Source organism: Sarcophilus harrisii, chromosome X (assembly GCF_902635505.1).
Source record: "Sarcophilus harrisii chromosome X, mSarHar1.11, whole genome shotgun sequence".
In the NCBI taxonomy this organism is placed as follows: domain Eukaryota; kingdom Metazoa; phylum Chordata; class Mammalia; order Dasyuromorphia; family Dasyuridae; genus Sarcophilus; species Sarcophilus harrisii.
Window position 1 is genome coordinate 24,178,493 of NC_045432.1, and position 13,237 is coordinate 24,191,729.

Below are 13,237 nucleotides of genomic sequence, written 5' to 3' on the forward strand. Positions count from 1 at the left end.
CCTGTGGGCCAGATGCAGCAGCTGAGGACAATTATCCCCCTCACCCAGGGCTATGAAGTTTCTTTATTTAAAGGCCCACAAAACAAAGGTTTTGTTTTTACTATAGTCCGTCCCTCCAACTGTCTGAGGGACAGTGAACTGACCCCCTATTTAAAAAGTTTGAGGACCCCTGCTCTATAAAATGGAAATCATAATAGCACCTCCCTCCCAGGGCATTGTTCAGATCATATGAAATGATCTTTGTAAATTGCTTTGTCTAACTTAAAGTGCTATGGAATTGTTATTGTTATTATTATTATTAATTATATTTATTATACTTTTATTCATATATTTACATATAATATATAATATATTTATTATATTCATTCATTGATTCATTTATTATTATTTATATTTGTATTTATTATTTAATTAACTTATTTATATATTTGTTATATTCATTATATTATTTATAATAATTATTATTATTTATATTATTATTATTATTAATTAAGCTGACAGCTATAAAACAGGATTCCAAGGGGCTTCTCCAAAGGGCCAGTTATCATTACACATTAGGCCATATTTAATTAATTACGTCTCCAATCTCAAGGGACCTCTGACTTTCCTAAGCTCCCTTTTGATTTATTGTTCTTCTTTCTCCTTTCCTAAATAACTGGCTCAAAGCTGGGATGATGGGACCATTGAACTGAGCCAGAGGAAACAAGAGAGGTCCAACCCCTTCATTTTACAGAGGAGGAAACTGAGGCCCACGGAGGGGAAGTGAAGGTCATACACAAGATCCTAACTCTAAAACTGGAAAAGAATTTATAAGTCATCTAGTCAACCCCCTTTCATTTCACAGTGGAGCAAATTGAGGTTCAGAGAGATTAAATGACTTGGCCAAGGTCGCATAGCTGGTAAGAGGTATGGGTAAAATTTGAGGACAGGTCCTCAGACTTCCAATCCAGTGCTTTTTCCACTGTGTTTTCATTAGCCAGACTAATTTAATGTCCAATAATTTTCCCCACACATAAATACTTGATTTCAGTGAGAAACTTCTTGTGCCAGTCTTAGGCATTCTAGGCATGGAGATGACTTTTGGAAGCAAGACAACCTAGCAGCCACAGAGAGTCACTGATAGCCCCAAAGCTCCTGTCCTGAGCCTTCTGCTTTTAGCCATACTAAGTCCAGCTTCCATTTTCTCTTTCTACTTTTCTGCCCTTCTCAGGCTCCCCTCTCCTGTCCATATCCCCAGTTCAATTTGTCCGACGGTCCCCAGGGGCAACGGGGTCCCCAGTCTTATCTATACCCCTGGGTATAGATGGGCAAGGAACAGACTTAAAGCGTCCGGCCCAAGGAAAATCTAAGTTATCATATAAACATCTAAATTCCTTGTGCTACTTAGACATTTTCATGCTCTCTCTCAGTGGAGGTGGGGAACAGCTGCTCACCAGCCTCTTTGTCAGAACTCTTCTAGTCTTGGAGACCGTTGTTATTTAGCCTCTGGCCTTCCCTCCTACTGGCTGAACTGAATAATTCCAATTTCTTTAAACTTTCTGCATAGGATGTTTTATCCTCATGGTAGTTTCTTTCTGAATCCTAAGCCCTCCACATTCCTCTCTGGTGATAAAGCCCAGAACCAGATGCAATAGCCTGGAGAGAAAAAGGGCAGAGTTGAATCTAATGAGGGCAGAGCGGATAAGTTCCTGCTCAATCCTTCATTTTCAAGTTATTTTTTCTGCATCCTGGATCGTACCACCTTTTTTTTTGGCAGTCTCAAAGGTAGAAAGGCCCTCAAAGACCATCTAGCCTGACGTACACTTAACTGAGAGCACCCTTTATGGCATCTATAAGTTTGGGCTTAAAAAAAAATAATATTAAAGAGGAGGATCAAAGGAGAAATAGATGTGGCCAAATGGTTAAGGAGAAGGTGCGTGGGAATGGGATTTGGATTGCCAGATCGAATAGGGAAGACAGGCTCTTGACCAGGGAAGGAGTGTATCTATTAAAAGATGATAAAAATAGATTTGCCTGGAGTCTTGCAAATCTAATCAAAAGGGCTTTAAAGTGAAAAAGAAGGAGAAAACTGCCTAAGCCCAGCTAGCTAGTGAAACACTAGAGAGTGACTTCAAGGGTGGAAGAAGAAAAGAAACTGAGATGTCTAGAGAGTCATAGGAGACAAAAATCTGAGAAAGTTAGGGATGAAAACCATGATTTCTGATGTCTGAATATAAGTGCCCAAAGTCTAGGTAACAAGCAAGTCAGACTAGAGGCACTAATTCAGGGATGCAAATTTGAACTCCAGGATATCACTAAGAGTTGGTGGGAAAGGACCCTTGAGAAGAATACGGGATTCAAAAGCGATGTCTTATTCCAAAGGAACAGGGGAGGCAAAAGAACAATGGGGTAGCAGTTTATATTAAGATGTAAGGCCATCTCAGGACCCAAGGAGGGGAAGTATGGTAGAGAACACTCTGATGGAGGCAGAGAGAAATGATATTGTCAGGAGAACACACTACCGGACAGAAAGAGAGAATAGATAAGGAGCTGATGAAACAGATGGCGAGCTTGGCACTAGAAGGCTGACTCATTATCAGCCTATTATCTACTGTGATCTTGGGATCTTTGGGTATCTTTATACAGAGCCAGGCGTTCTTCACTTTGTATTTCTCCTGCTTTGTTTCACTCCTCGATTGTTGTGTACTGTATCGTTCATGTGGAATCCCGTTCGATATTTTCTGGGCAAAACAGAAATAAATGGGTATGATGTGTTCCTAACCCGTGACTCGATACAGACACCTGGGTCATTGACAGATAAGAATAACGATCCTTTGTATTTCGATAGCTTCTTAACTTGGCAAAGTGCTTTACGGAGATCTCATTTTATCCTTGTAACAACCCTGGCAGGGAGGGAGGCTATTATTATCCCCTTTCTTAACCTGGGCTTGATGAACTTGGTTTTTTTAAATATGTAAAAGAAAGAGAGTTTTAGAAACATTTTAAAACAGCTCAACACGGTATATTTTCGAGACCAAGGAGTAAGTCACAAGAACTTGTTTTTTAAAATAATATTTTGATAAGAGTATTTCAGCAGAATTGGTTTTCTTGGTATATTCCATTATAAGCATTTAAGAATGTTATTTTGAGAAATGGTCTGTAGGCTTTCAAAGGGATGAAGCTCACATGGTGGAGGTCAGTCCTGCTGATAACAGATCAGGTTTAAGGCCGTGTGGGCCTACCGACCGTCCGTCACCCTTTCAAGAGCTACAGACTTTGAATTATTTCCCAAGGAGGAGGGATGGGGCTTTCTGAAAATCTTTCCAAACACTTTCTCTCCCTTTTCCTTGGGCTTAGAAGGATAGGGATAGCCCGTATACATAGGAAAAGCTAAGCTGATTTGCCTGTGTGTGCAATAAGCCCTGACCTTGACCAACTTCGATAACTGGCAAGGATCCCGGGGAAAGTCAACAGTCTCAATAACATGATAAAGAGAAGTTAAGTTCTGAGTAAACAAGAGCAAAATTTCTGAGAAGATCAAATACAGATCAAAGCTTACTCGAGGCTGGGATTTGAAAACTGTCCCCCATCAGCCCGCAGGAAAGGAAGCAATGGAGGCCAACCTCCTAGGGAGCAGAGTGAATTAGGGCACAGACTTCCTAAATCCATTTTCGGTGATGATGCGTTATTCTTCTTAGTAGCTGATTAGGCAGGAGCAGGTGTCACTAATACACAAATCTTATTACACATGGAAAATGGACTGGGGCACAGAAAAGGACCATGATGAGAAGCATCTCTGAAAGGTCCTGCTAAACACTCCCTGCTTCATTTGCAGGGAAAATGAGATTTTTTCCAGCCTGCAGTGCACAGAGAAAGGTTGGATTCAAGTCGCTCTTTGCTTTGGAATTTCAATCAGAATTCAGCTCACTTTCTTCCCTTCAAAGAAATTAAAAACAAAACTGATTTTCTTCTGTCTTCCGAGCCTAACAGGGCCCATGCCATCGAGGCAAAGAGCATCAAAAGTGCCAAAGGAAAGGGGGAATAGGACACAGCTATTCAAGAGGGAGATGACTACGTATGGGCCAAATGCTGAATCAAAGAATGGTTCGAGGGAGGGGAGCGTTCAACTTTCTGCCCTTGCTACACATGATTCTCTCTCTCTCTCCTTCCTCTCTCTTTCTCTCTGTCTGTCTCTCTGTCTCCCTCTCTCCCCTCCCCCCTCCCTCCCTCACATCTCTCTCTCTGTGTCCTTCCCTCCCTCCCTCTTTCTCTGCCTCTCTCTTTTTTCTCTCTCCTTCTCTCTCTTTTCTCTCTCTGTCTTCCTCTCTCTCCCTCACTTTCTCTGTCTCCGTCTCTGTCTGTCTCTTTTTTCTCTGTCTCTTTCTCTCTGTCTTTCTCTATTTCCCTCCCTCCCTCCCTCTCCCCACATACTCCAAGGAAGATTATTTATTTACTGCTGGGCGAAAGAGACAGGAATGAGAGATATTTGAAATTAATGGGTCTTATTTTTTTTATCATTTTAAGGTGTCCAAAGCATTTTCCCAACAACTCAGTAAATTACACCATGCAAGGATTATCATCCAATTCTGCAGATGGGAGGGTAGAGGAGTAGCCTGGGCTAGTCTCTACAACCAGTGTCCAAGTCAGGAAGACTTGGGTTTGAATTTCACTTCCGACACATATTGGTTATGTGTGACCCAATGAAAATCCTTCCATCTCTCAGTGGCCTGGAGGCCCAAATAATGATGATGGTGATTCAACAGCTAGGATTTATTAAGAGCCTACTATGGGCCAGGCACTATGCTAAGCACTTTGCAAATATTTCATGTGATCCTTGCAACAACCCTGAGAGGTAGGTACTATTATTATCATCATCCCCATTTTATAGCTGACAAAATTGAGGCAAACATAGGTTAAGTGACATACTCAAGTAACTAATAGTATCTGAGATTGGATCTGAACTTGGTATTCTTGACTGTAGGTCTAGCACTCCATTTATTGCCCCACCTAGATGCCTTTAAGTTGCAGCCCCATCCTGGCAGAGGGAGTTTCCTCACCAGAGTACCCAAGAAAATTGAAATCACATGCCCTGACTGATACAAAATCAGAGGAAAGACTACGAGTGACACGCTTAGCAATCAAGGCTAGTATCAAGACATTTTGAATCCAGGTATGTTGACCCCAGCTCCAAAGCTCTCTCCATTCACTCATATTCAAATGGTTTCCAGTGGGTAGATTTTGTGCTTACTAACCTGCGTACATGTCCACCCTCCTGCTCTCCCGCTAGAACGTAAGCTTTGTTTGGTCTTTGTGTTCTTAGCACCTGACACGTAAATGCGTGTTGAATTGAATTCTTCTGCTCTCTCTATTCTACCTTCCCATTTCCCCTCCCTCTTTCTCCAGCTCATCACTAGAGAGATATACCTCGAATTAGCTACAATTCCAAAGCAAAATGGTAAAAATGAAATGCCCCCGGCTAAAACAGTACCAGAAACTAAGAAGTGGTACCTGTTGTGGAAAACAAAGCAAACTAGCTAGGCTGGAAGGCAGTGAGGGAGCGCTGCTTAATGAGCCTTCTCCAATGCGATTAAAGGAGATGCCAGTAGGAACGGACAGGGACTAAGCCATTTGTTGACCAAATCAAAGAGTTTTTCACAAAACAAAGAAGCAATGTTAGTGGAATGAATGAATAAAAGAAAACAGATTAAGTACCTACTATGTGTCAGGCAAGATGACATAGTAGATATAGGGAGTAGGGTTCTGGAGCCAGGAAGACTGAGATTCAAGTCTTGTCTCTGACATCCTAGCTGTGTGACCATGGACAAGTCACTTAATAGTTCGGTGCTTTAGGTAACTCTCTGAGTGTAACTGTGGACCTGCACTGGTACAGTTATCAGGGAGATGATTCCATGACATACAAATTAGATGGATTGAATTGAGGGAGGGCTGTGCAAGGTCACCTGCCTTACTTTTTACTCCAGAACCGTCTAGATCCAGTGGGAAGATATAGATCAGGATGACTGGAGATGGCCCTTCTTCCATAAAAGCCTTCCCTGACTCCCTCAGGCCTAGCACAATAGAAAGAACACCGAATTTATATTCTAAGGACTTGGACTCTGCTATAATATGAATAAAAAAGAGAATAGATTAGGTACCTACTATGTTCCAGGTAAGATGACACAGTAGATATAGGGAGTTGGGCTCTGCAGCTGGGAAGACCAAAATTCAAGTCTTGTCTCTGACATCCTAGCTGTGTGATCATGGGCAAGTCACTTTATAGCTCAATGCTTTGGGTAACTCTCTTGAGTATAACTGTGGACCTGCACTGATAAAGAAAGCTCTTTATGAGGTACTCTTTACATCACGGAAATGACAGGCCCAGTGGCTACCCTCTATGTTCCAGGCGTTCTGCTAAATGCTGGGTATACAAATAGAAAAGTGAGACGGTCTCGGCTTTCAAAATTTCCTAATGAGAAGGAGACAACACTCATAGGAGGGAGCAGCTGTTGGGCAGATGGAAAGGGCCAATGGTCTTTCTGGTGTGGAAGCAAAGTTAATGTCTTTCTTTAATGTCATTTAATTTTCTTATTAATATATTTTCCATCGATAAAACAATGTCTATGACTGATGTGACAGGGCTAGAAGACAACTATGAGGAGTAGCCAGGGGGCACAAAATCATTGTCATATGAGGCAGGGTAAAAGGAGCTGGGGATCTATAACTATATGACTCTAATTTTGATATTTTCATTGCTATTTCATTGGTTATTTTGGCTCAAAGCATTTCTTTATATTTTCTGGCTTTTTCATCCCATTCAATTTCAGTGTTTTTAGATTCTCACCCTTTGTTGCCAGGTCCCATACGTTTTAGCTTCCACATGTATACAATAAACACAGAAGGGACATGGATTTGTCCTTAGGAGATCCGAGCTTAAGATTTGATTCTGCCTCTTAATGTCTATATTATCTTATGTGAATCACTTCTATGTGACGCTTTTTTAAAAAATTTGTCAAATGGAGGACATTCCAGTTTGATCTCCCTCCCTACCAGGGTTCTTGGAATGACCGAATGAAATAAAGTATGAGAAAGCCCTCTTTACTCAGAGTCACATGCTTTCAGCTTTTTATCTTCACGAGAGACAAGTGATTTACCCCGAAATGGGTTAGGGAGTTAGGGCTGGGGTCGTGACACTTTTTTTCAGTAGCTGAGAGAATGTAGTAATATGTGGTGGGGTATCCCAATGGAAGGAACAAAAACTCGGGAATAAAACTTCTGGTAAATCATTTATGTACATAAGCTTCTATTTCCTCCTCCATAAAATCAAGGATTTGGACTAGATGTCCTTTGAGGTCACTGCCGCTCTCTCTGGAGCTAGGATCCTGTCCGTATCCTTAGACAAATCATTCTTCCTTCCTGGCTCTCAGTCTCCTCTTCTGTAAAATGTTATTCTTATTGAGTCATTTTAGTTGTTTCCAACTCTTTGTAAACTCAGTTGGGGTTTTCTTATTGGAGATACTGGAATGGTTTGCCATTTCCTTTTCCATCTCATTTTCCAGATGAGGAAACTAAGGCAAACAAGGTAAAGTGATTTACTCGGGGTCACACAGCTGGTGAGTGTGTCTGAGACCACATTTGAAATGATGAAAAGGAATCTTTCTGATTCCAGGTTCCACACTCTATCGACTGCAGCGCCACCTAGCGCTGTTCCACTGAAGAAGTCAATCTCTTAGTGCTCAGGACAACTCCCTGAAGACTGTAACTTGTGGCACTATGTTAGCAGAGGAATCTTCCGTATTTGAGGTTTCTCACACTGATGAAATGACAAAATAGAAACGCATTATAAACAGTAAATAAAAGGAAGACGGTAAACACGTCAGCAAACAGAGCCTTTCAAATTGAAAGAAAATTTTAGACTATTATTGGGCATCACACACATAGATAGAGAGAAAGGAAGGTGGTAGAGGAACACCAGGAAGGGATAATCCCTGTGCTCCTGAAGGACAGACCCTCAGGAAAAAAATCATGCTATTGGATGCCACTCTGCCTTACTTGGGGTTCTAATCCTGGCAAAATCTGAGAGGTGGAAGGAAATTTAGAACTCAATCAATTCAGCCAATACCATCCAGTCTGCTATGTAGATATTAAACACTTGTCATAATCAAAACAGCTATGGAAAGGGGGCTAGAGGGGCAACCTCAGAACCGGGAAAATCTGGATTCAAATCATGTCTTACCAATAATTTATGTATTCCAAGATATAGCGCAGTGGTATGCAGCTCAAATAGAAAGGGATCCTTATAGGCCCCATATCGACTTAGAAAACCACAAATTCACATTATCTAGGCTGTATTGTATTTTATTTATTTTTGCTAAACATTTCCCAGTTACGTTTTAATCTGATTGCATTGGAGTTTTGCCTTCAGAGAATTTGCCATGTTTGTTCGAGACAGCTTGGGATAAAAATTTGCAGAGATGCACTGGAAGAGGAAATTTCCTCTTCCAAGAGTTCTCTGGATTACTGAAATTATTTTCCATGTTTAAGGAATTGTGTTAGGCACTGATCACAAGAGGACAAAATGAAAAACAGTCAAGAAATTTCCATTCTACTGAGAAGGATACAGTATGTACATTGCTAAATACATAGTGACAATTTGAGGGAAATCTAATAGTAAGGGCAGATGAGGAGATTAATGTTTTCATATTTACAACATCCATAACGATAGACTATCTAGTCTCTTCTGGAATACCTTTAGTGACAGGAAGCTCATTACTTCATGAAATCACCCATTCCATTTTGGGAAAGTCTCTTCTTTCCATTGTCTCAATATCTGTCTCTTTGTAATTTGTACTCATTAGACCCAATTTTCCTCTGGAGTCAAACAAATCTCATTATTCTACAGGTAAAAGTCTTTTACAATATTTGAAAACAAAACTCCTCCGTGAGTCTTCTCTTTCTGAGGCTAAATTAAACATTTCTAGTTTCTTCAGATAGTAGTCAAATGACATTTTCTTAAGTATACTGCTCAATTCTAAATCCCTTAACCTCTTTGAGCCCATCGAATAATAACACCAAGTTGCTATGTAAAAGCAACAACGACAACGATAATGACGATAGCTGAGATTTACATACTGCCATAAGGTTTACCGAGCATATTTATAAATATCCCATTTGGTCCTTCCGATAACTGTGGGAGGTAGATGCTATTATTACCATCTCTATTTCAGAGATGAGGAAACTGAGGCTGAGAGCAAGTTAAGAGACACAGGCTGAGGTGGGATTTGAACTCATGTCCCTATCTCCAAGTCCAATGTTTGAGACACTATACCCAGTTGCCTTTACACGGTACTGTGTTAAAAAAGACACTAAGGAAATCGACTAGGAAAGGACTTTTTCAGGAGACATGAAAAAAATATAATCAAGTAATAACAGAAAGAAATTTGTGGACCATCAGTGTATTTATAGTGGGGACGGAGGGAAAGAAAATGAGGAAAAGAGAAGGTAGTATGTTTTATAAAAAGACAAATGAGAATCTATTGATTCCATATTTCATTTGTACATTAATTTTGACTAGCTGAACTTGAGGAGAGATTATGTCTTTGATTTAAAAAGGAAGAGAGGGGAGGTCTAGTACTTATTTCCTTAGGATCCTATGTGTGACCCGACCCTAGCAGTGACTTCCCTTTCGTAGGTCTGTTTCCCTTTTATAAAAAATTCTCCTCCTTTTTTTCTCTTCTCCTTCGGCAATTAGATTAAGTCACTTGCTGAGGATTACACAGCTAGTGGCTAAGGATAAATTTAAAATGAGGCCCTCCTAGCCCCAGGTACAGTGCTCTATCTACTGCACCACCTCGTTGCCCCCAAATGCCAATATCTTGCTGTTCTCTACTCGGATGCCCTGTCCTACGATACATGTGTCCAAAACAGAACTCCACATCTTTCCTTCTGAACCTAACTCTACCTAATTTCCCTATTTCTGATAGCGTACCCCATCATTCTTGTCACTCAGATTCACAATCCAAAAATCATTCTGGGCTGTGAATTTACCTTTACCCGATATTTAATCAGCTACCGAATTGTGTTTATTCCATCTTCCCAAGATCTCCTAACCATCCCCCTGTCTATATTCACACAAAACCCACTCTTCTCCAGACCCTCATCACCCTTCTTGTCCAGCACTGTTAAGACTAATTGGTTTCATTGCATCATGTCCCTTCCATTTCCTATTCCTCCTCCCCAGGTGGCCAAAAAAGTATAATTCTGATCATGCCATTCCCCTGCTCAAGGATTTTCGATAGCTCCCTATTGCCTCTAAGATATAAAAGTTGCTGTTTGACATTTAAAACCTTTCACAAGCTGGGTCCACCTTCTTTTCTAGGGATAAAAGGAGAGATTTTATTATTATTATTATTATTATTAGAACTATTATTATTGCTATTACTATGTTTCTTCTCTTACAATATGAGCTCTTGGAGACTAGGGGATTTTTTTCTTTCTTTCTTTTCTTTTTTTTTTTGGTAAACCCAGCACTTAGCACAGTGCCTGGTATATAGTAAACACTTAATAGTAAACATGTGATTTCATTGATATAGGGAAGTTCCAGGGGGAGGAAACAGCCTCTATCAATGAAGTCTGGCATCTTCTCTGCAACTTACAGTTTTAAAGAGTTGCCTGAAACACAGAGAGGTTGACTGACTGACCTAGAGTTACACAGACAATATGTGTCAGGATTTGAATCCAGGTCTTCCTTGCTCACTATCTGTTATAGCATGCTGCCTCTGACTTTTTAGACTGATCTGACATTACTCCCCTTCTTCAAAGACTATTTTCTAGCCAACAAGGCCTTTTTGCTATTCCCTATAAATGACATTTTTATCTCTTGAGCCTTCTTCCCCATATACCTCTCCTTCCTCACCTCTGTCTCTTGGAATTCCTAGCTCCCTTCAAGGTTTACTTAGCTCAGATGCCATTTCCTTCAAGAGACATATCCCTTTTCTTCAAAATGTCTTTCCATTTTCCATCTTGGAGGTACATTTGGAATGGAGGTATCTAGATGGTACAATACATATAGCACCAGACCTGGAGTCAAGAAGAATCAAGTTCCAATTCAGCTTCAGACACTACCCGTGTGATTCTGGGAAATTCACTTAGTGTCTTATCTGCCTCACTTTCTTCATCTGAAAGTGGGATAGTAATAGCACCTACATCCAGTATTTTTCTAAGGATAAAAATGAGATAATATCTATAAAGTGCTTTTGTCAATCCTAAGGTGCTATACAAATTTTATTATTATTATTAGAACTACTATTATTACTATTACTATGTTTCTTCTCTTACAATATGAGCTCTTGGAGACTAGGGGATTTCTCTCTCTCTTTTTTTTTTTGGTAAACCCAGCACTTAGCACAGTGCCTGGTATATAATAAACGCTTAATAATTGTTGACTAACTGACTGGTGCCCCTTATGTGAATGACTGTTCTCCCCTTTACCAAGCTGTTGCTTCTTCCCAGTAGAATATAAACTACTTGTAGGCAGAGACTGGTTCATTTGTTTCTATCATCCTTGCTTAGCACTTAATAAATGCTAGTTGATTGATAACAGCTACCCTTACCACCCAAAATGTTGTCGCCCTTATGGAGAATATCAGCATCTTGAGGTAAGGGAGAGATTCATTCTTATTTCTGCATCCCCGATGTCTAGCACAAGCCCGAGATACTCTACTAAATACTCAATTACTAAACTGAATTAAAATGAACTCCTCTTTTTGATGGGCAACAGGTTTGAGCACGGATTTGTTTTTCATTGCAACTTAAATGAGAGAAAGCTGAGTAATTAGGAAGAAGAAAAATGCATACCTTTGATTCTGTCCTTGCTGCACTGGGAAGTTTTTATTGGCAAGTCAGCACTGATGTACACATTACAGTGGCGAGATGCTCAATTATTTAACATTTGCAAATGTTCTATTCATGGGCCTGGGAACCATTGAAAACAAAGTAGTCATCGCAAGGCTGGAGACCTGGGGAGCCTGGGCACTGATGGGTAATCATCATTGGGAAATACATGGATTCCACATCTTCCTTTCTATTCCACTTACTCCTGTGGGTCCTTCACTAAAATGACTCTGAGCATCAAAGGGACTGGATCCTGTAGCTAAATCTATAACGGACATTTTCTCCTTTCTTTAGAGATGATTTTTACTGGATGGCAGCCTAAAGCTGTGGAGACCCTTTGACTCCCTTCTATGTGTCTCTCGAGGAAGTGTGGTGGCATTGCACTGGAAAGAGTACTAGACCTAGAGTCAGAAAAATCTGAGTTCATATGGACCTCAGGCACTTCCTAGATATGTGTGACCTTGGGCAAATCACTTAATCTCTGTCTGCCTCGATTTCCTCAATTGTAAAATGACAATGACAGTATCTACCTAGCAAGGTTGTTGGGAGGATCAAATGAGATATTTGGAAATTCCTTAGCATAGTGCTGGTAGATAATGGGTGCTTAATACGTGCTTATTCCCTTTCCTTTCCCTTCTTCTTTTTTTGCTATTAATAATCTATATTTAGCCTAGGCAAATACTTAACATACAGGTTGGATTTTGTCCTCTTCTTGGTTGCTAATCACCAGCTAATTACAAAGCCCCCAAATTATGTCTCAATTCTTATCCCCTTTGCCCTACTCATAGAACCTGATACTGCTGTTTGTTTTCAGTCCTTTCTTCTTTCGGCCTCTAGGACATCATGCTCATAGTTCTCCCCTTCTCAGAAAATTCTTGTGATCATTAATTGAAGCTGGAAGGGACATTAAAGGGCACGTAATCTAACCTCTTCATTTTACATATGAAGGAAGTGGGAAATACACTAGCTCGAAGTATAGAAAACGTGGCTTTGAATTCCAGTTCTGCTACTTATTACTCGTGTGATCCTGGACAAGCCATTTTACTACTTTTTATCCCTGTATCCTGGGCTACAAAATGAGGGGGTTTGGAATAGAATAGAATATGAAATAACTTTGGGGTCTAAAATCTTCAATCCTATGTCTCTGAGCATTAAAGAAATGAAGTGATTTGTCCATGGTCACACAGGTAGGAGTTAGGCAGAGGTCCTCTGATCCTAAAGCTAATGTCCTTAAAGTGATACTCTGTACACAGAATACTAAATCTGGGGCACATCCTGCATTGTGATGATTGTAGCAGCAAAGAGATTACTGTGGGAGCACTGGAAATTCATCCAGCTAGTTTAGGGTTGGGAAGCTAGGTGGCGCTGC